Source organism: Marmota monax, unplaced genomic scaffold (genome assembly GCF_021218885.2).
Source record: "Marmota monax isolate L192 unplaced genomic scaffold, Marmota_monax_Labrador192_F-V1.1 WCK01_AAM20220418_F8-fsc01802, whole genome shotgun sequence".
Classification (NCBI taxonomy): Eukaryota; Metazoa; Chordata; class Mammalia; order Rodentia; family Sciuridae; genus Marmota; species Marmota monax.
The window spans coordinates 6,388-12,774 of NW_026692351.1; positions in this window are offsets into that span (position 1 = coordinate 6,388).

The following is a 6,387-nucleotide window of genomic DNA, read 5'->3' on the forward strand; positions in this document are numbered from 1 at the left end:
CTCCAGGTTGCTGATAGCCTGGATACCATAGTCAAAGCTTTCACTAAGTGAAATGGTTGACTTCCTAACCGCCATGATGATACAAAACAGGGGAGCCTGGACCACTCAGGAGAGGCCATTATAATTTCCTTAGGAAGCATAGGAGTAATCCTAAAACAGGTGTGGAGAGATCATCTGTGGTGAGCCGCTTCTGCCGTTTCTGCAGACTATGGTCGCCATTACAAGATGGCGCTGGCTCCGCTGTGGTCTGTGACAAACAACTCCTTATTTGGGAGAGTTGGCGCATGGTTTTTCACCACCCTATGAGAAAGCTCCACGTGGCAGCTTCGCATTGGGGCTTGAGATGCTTTATTAAGGCTGGGAGGGGCATCCAAGAGAGAGAAGAAGAAATATCAAGGGCCTGAATAAACTGCTGAAAGAAGATTCCTGAGTTGCGTCTTCCTTGCGGGCAAGGGGTCACGACAAGTGGTGCTGAAACCCGGGAACCAGAACTTTCAGCAGTCAGGGGTGGTGCACCGGTTAGTCCCAGGTAAGTGGGATCCGCGACCAAAGCGGGGTTAGTCCCAGGTAAGTGGGATCCGCGACCAAAGCGGGGTTAGTCCCAGGTAAGTGGGATCCGCGACCAAAGCGGGGCAGCTCCTCTGTAAAGAAAGAGAGAGCATTACATTTTATTGCAGCTGCACTGTGTACTTTCGCTTTTGTTTTCTGTGTTTCTTTTGTTGTGTCATTTCGCTTTTGTTTTTTGTGCTTCTTTTGTTGTTGTGTCATGGGTGCTGCATCTTCAAGTCCGCTTCTCCTGGCCCTAGATGGCCTGTTACGTTCCAAGGGCCTGGAAGTGAAACATAGTACTTTACAGAGATTTTTACAGAAGATAGATATCGCTGCACCGTGGTTTGCATTTTCGGGCAGCCTTACTGACTTTGGCTATTATCTCCAAGGTACTAATCCCAGTGCCTCCTTCTTCTAATAGTACTTACAATGCCACTCATTTCAAGGCCTCCCCTTACTGTACCCCTAATTTTGGTTTCCCCCCAACATTTACGCCTTGTCAGGATCATTCTTGGGAGAAACATCAAGTTGCTAAAGGTTTCTCCCTTTCCCCCTCTCTTAAGAGGCATGTTTATAACTTTAACAACAGTGCCAACTCCTCTACAGGAGTAGGTTGGTCCTGGTTTCAATGGCTGATTTCCAATGAGAAGGGGGCTTCAGCCGATATTTCTGCATTGGCTCAATTGCTGGGAGCCAAAAGCTGGCTGGCTAATGTTTCTGGCACTGTTAGGGAGAGTGAACGAGGTAATAGACTTACATCTGTTTCGTTCAACTCTCTGCTATATAATGCCACATTACCCCCTGCAATGGTCTGTGTCCAATCCCCGTTCTTGCTCCTTTTGGCTAATGACACCTCGTCGGGGATGCTGGATTGTTCTAATGTTACCTGTCTCTTATCTGAGTGTTGGAATGGTTCTTGGACTGTAGCAGTGGTTATGAAAATTCCAACTTTTGTCCCAATCCCAGTCACTGCGGACCCAGATAAATTCCCCATTGTTGAGCTACTTAGAGTCCGCAGGGATTTTGGAATTACGGCAGCTATAGTGACAGCTGTGGCAGTGTCTGCTGCTGCAGCGGTTACGGCCGGAGTGGCCATGGCCAGCCAAGTACAAACTGCTGCCACTATTAATCAGGTTATTCAACAAACATCCACCATACTTGAATCTCAAAGTAGAATTAATCAACACATTCTATCTGGGATTTTGGCTGCTAATCAAAGGATAGATCTGCTTCAAGCTCAAGTTGAGGAATTGTCTGACCTAGTACATTTGGGTTGTATTGACCAACGTGCACATTTATGCATAACCTCTGTCAGATTTAATGATTCCAGGAATGCCTCCCGCATCATTGGCGAATATTTGGCCGGAAATTGGTCCATGGCAGCGGAAGACATGATCCAGTCTCAACTAACCCAGATAGCTGTCTTGAACAGTACCCGTATCGATCCCGTGACTTTGGGTCAATTCACCGATTGGATATCTTCTGCTTTTTCCTTCTTCAAAGAGTGCGTGGGGGTAGGCATTTTTGGCGCAATGTGTTGCTTCGGTATGTTCCTCTGTTTGTGGTTTCTCTGTCGCCTTAAGGCCCGCAGTGCTCACGATAAGGCTATGATCATACAAGCTCTTGCAGCTTTAGAAAATGGCAACTCACCTCAAGTCTGGCTTGCGCATCTTAAACAGTAAACCTTTGACATGGTCGTTACACCCCAAGTTATTATAACATTGCACTGGGATCGACATGACTTTCCTTGTTATACTCTTAGTGTTGGAAAGCCCTTGCACTCTGCCGGTCTTACTGCCATTGCACGCAGATGGGTTTCCACACTAGTGCTTTTCTATCACCTTAAAGTCCGTGCCTTTCTTTCAGGGTGCTGTCAACTTGTTTGTCGTTATAAACAGCCACAGTTCAGCCTCAGCTATCCCCCTTCGTCCACCATGGTCACGATACAGGATGCGAGGCAAGGCACTGCACTTGAGTGATCCTTGACGTGGACCTCAAGGAGAGCATGTCCTATTGCATGCGGGTTAGACGCGTCCACGCCCCGCCCCACGAAAAAAGGCGTCGGCTGATATGGCCTCAGATCTGGGGAAGGGCCCTCCTTAGGACTGAGCCATACTATGCAGCCACTTCTGCACAGTGGGATAGGACCTCTACTCTCGCCTGTATTGTTTTAAGAAAACAGAAAGGGGGAACTGTGGTGAGCCGCTTCTGCAGTTTCTGCAGACTATGGCGCTGGCTCCGCTGTGGTCTGTGACAAACAACTCCTTATTTGGGAGAGTTGGTGCATGGTTTTTCACCACCCTATGAGAAAGCTCCACGTGGCAGCTTCGCATTGGGGCTTGAGATGCTTTATTAAGGCTGGGAGGGGCATCCGAGGGGAAGAAGAAGAAATATCAAGGGCCTGAATAAACTGCTGAAAGAAGATTCCTGAGTTGCGTCTTCCTTGCGGGCAAGGGGTCGCGACAATCATCCACTGGTAATGGGAGGGCATTTCTACAGAAAATGAAGAGGCTTTTTTTTTTTCACTTGCAAAAATTCTTATTTCTCTCTCTTCAATATTCTCAATTTACTAATCCATTTGGTAATGGAAGTCAGAACCTAGTTCTCACCTATATTTCTTCTCTTTCTAATCATCCTTATATGTCAGTTCTGTTGTCTATAAGTTTTTAAAATATTTGGGGAACAATTTCTCTCTCTCCATGTCAGTTAATGTTCAATAGATACAGAACTTGAGATGAAGATGTTTACCAAGTGACATACAGAAGTCAGGGAAACGAATATGGTACAGACAAAAAGAAAAATACTTTCAGGTTTCTTGAAGAAGGGTGGGAGACAGATTCATATAATTTTTTTTTAAAGAGAGAGAGAGAGAGAGAGAGAGAGAGATAATATATATATATATATATATATATATATATATATATATATATATATATATATATATATATATAGTTTTCAGTGGACACAACATCTTTGTTTGTATGTGGTGCTGAGGATTGAACCCAGGCCGCACACATGCCAGGCGAGCACACATCCCCAGCCCAGATTCATATAAATTTGGGGTAGTGCTCAGGGTTGCTACCTCAAGCATATACAACTTCTCTTTAATTTTAGGGATCTGTATCTGCAGAGTGGCTCAAGTCTGGAAGTTGATTGAGGGAAAATGACTTTCTCATTTGAGGATTCAGTTTTTATTCCACTCAAACTAGAAATTTTCTGCTTAACTATATCAAGAAAGAAGTCATCAGGGTTTCTATAGTATGTCACTACTAGGAAGCCTAAAATCAGTCAGCCAAAGTCATATATCTTTTCAGGTCAGCTAGTTTCTTCTTGGACTCTGTTGTTCCCTTGTTACTATCTAGGGGTGTTGAGTTCATTGATTCTGTTCAGCAAAGCATTGCAGAGCAAGACACAGAGCAGGAGGTTTATTGCAAAAGTGATAGGGACACACTTCTCCAAAAAGAAGACCTTCTTTTTATGTTCTCTGGAATTTTCTCATTTTCTTATCTCCTGTCCTGTCTGTACTCTCCTCACTATTATTGATTGATATCCCCTCTGTCCACACATCTGTTTTAGTTTTTCTACTGGATCCCTGGCTTAGGAGCAGGAATACAGACTTGTATGTCTGATTGGATCCCTGCTGTGTCCAGGAGCACTTCCATCAAGCAGACCCTCTCCAGGCTTCTTTGTTCTCATCCTGTCCCCTGACCTCCTTACTTGCCATCTTGCCATCTTGCCCTGGCTGCCTGAGCCCTTCAATATCTCCCTCACACTGTGGTAACCACACCACCAAAACCTTGGAGGTTGAGAGATGCCTCTTGACCCCTGCTATCCCTGGATCCAAGTATTCACTTTGTAGTTAGAGTCTCCACTCTGGGGACCACAGTTTCTACTGAGGGGGCCCCTCTAACCGGGAAGAGCAATCACAGAAGGCTTCAAGGATGTAAGGGCTCCTCTCACACACTTACTACTCATAGTTATGATGAAATTTATGTCTTCTGGACTCTCCTAGGGTGGGCAAGTAGGTCTTAAATAACAAATCATACTGCATTCTGATTTCTCAATGCCTTTGAATTCCTTTAAGCCCTAAACATCCTAATTCACTCAATGTGAGCTTCATTTGGTCCTTGTTGTTGCAGTCAAATAAACAGAGTTCCTTTCAACTTCCTGACCTGCATGGCTAAAGAGAGCATCTGATTAATGAAGCCTGTATCAGTAAATTTGATCCGATCCAAATTTATGTCTATTTCATCATGCTTGCATATTCTTTGCATATATTCACACATATATTCATGCATTTCTGTCTGCATAAATTAGAAAAATCATGAAGCCTTTGGAGTATATTTCACCTTTTCATGGGTCACACATTGTGGCTCTTTTAAGTCCCTGTTGGGACTTGAGCCTAGTTATAGGTCTAGGAGCCAAGAAGGGGAATGGGGGTTGTTGAGAGCCACAACCAAAGGGGCCCCAGCAAACTTCCAGCTGCCAGCAAACTTCCAGCTGCCGGCTGATGATTGGCTCACAGTGGCCCCAGCAACTTCTAGCTGATTGGCTCCTCTGCAGTGATGCTCATTGGGCTGTTTCCCTGCCCTTTCAGACCACAGAGCTGCTCATTGGGGGACTTTTTTGGCTCCACCCATGTGACCCAGCCAATCGACCTCAAGAGCAGGAGGATTGTGGGAGGTGGAGAGGCTGGTGGTTGTGGGAGAGGCTTGTGGGAAGCTGGTGGTGGCAGTTGGGCTCTGAGGGTTTTTCCTGAGGAGCTGTTTTGTTTGGCGTGTGTGGTTCTAAAAATAAAGTTCATTTCTTTTGACAAGTGGCTCCTGAATTGTGCCCAGCCAGACTGCGGCATTTGGTGGCTCCCATGGGGAATGACTGAGGGTAAGTGATAAGGTAAACTGCTCACCCCTGAGGGCAGGGCGAGAGGATGGTTAGCCATTTTAAGATTCTTCTTTTGTTTTTATTCACTTTTGTTTTAAGTTGCCTGTCCCTGGAGATGAGTGAGACGGAAGAAAAACCGCTCACATCTGAGGAAAAACTATTTGCGTCTGAGGAACAGATAGGGAGAAAGGACGGATGGACATGTCAGGAGGATAGAAAGGCTATAATGATTTTTTGTTGTTCCATTTTTATTTCATTCTATCTCAGTTTTGTTTGGTGTTATCTTGTTGGGTTGTATTATAGTAGAAATATGGGATCAGAAATTAGTGAAAAACAAACCAAAAGAGTGTTAAGTAAATTGTTAGAGGAAGGAGGCATCCCAGTAAAATCAAGAGCAGTCAGGGCATACGTTGATATAATACAAAAATGTAGCCCATGGCTTTTTAAGGAGGAGTTGTTGAATGTATCAAAATGGAACCATCATGGTGAAGATTTAAAAACAATAGAAAAGAAAAGCCCAGGGACTCTGCCAGTTGGCACATTGCTATTGTGGACATTCATATCTTGTTTGCTTAGTCCAAAGGCCTCTCAAGCTAGTCAGACAGAGAAAGAAAGGGTAGAGCAGAGAGGGAGCACAGGGTTGGACATCTGCGCCTCCGCCAGAGCAGTACTAACTCCAGAGATGGGAGATAAAATCATTCCCACGGGGGTAAAATGACCTCTTCCCAAAGGAACAGTAGGCTTATTATTGGGACACAGCTCTTCTACTCTAAAAGGACTTATGATAAGTCCTGGGGTAATTGATCCTGATTATGAAGGTGAAATAAAAATTATAGCCAGTTCTCCAAAGGGTATATCAGTAATTTCACCAGGAGATAGAATAGCACAGTTACTAATAATACCCAGCCTACATGATAAATTTTCCAGTCGTACTGTAGAAAGAGGTTTCAAGGGATT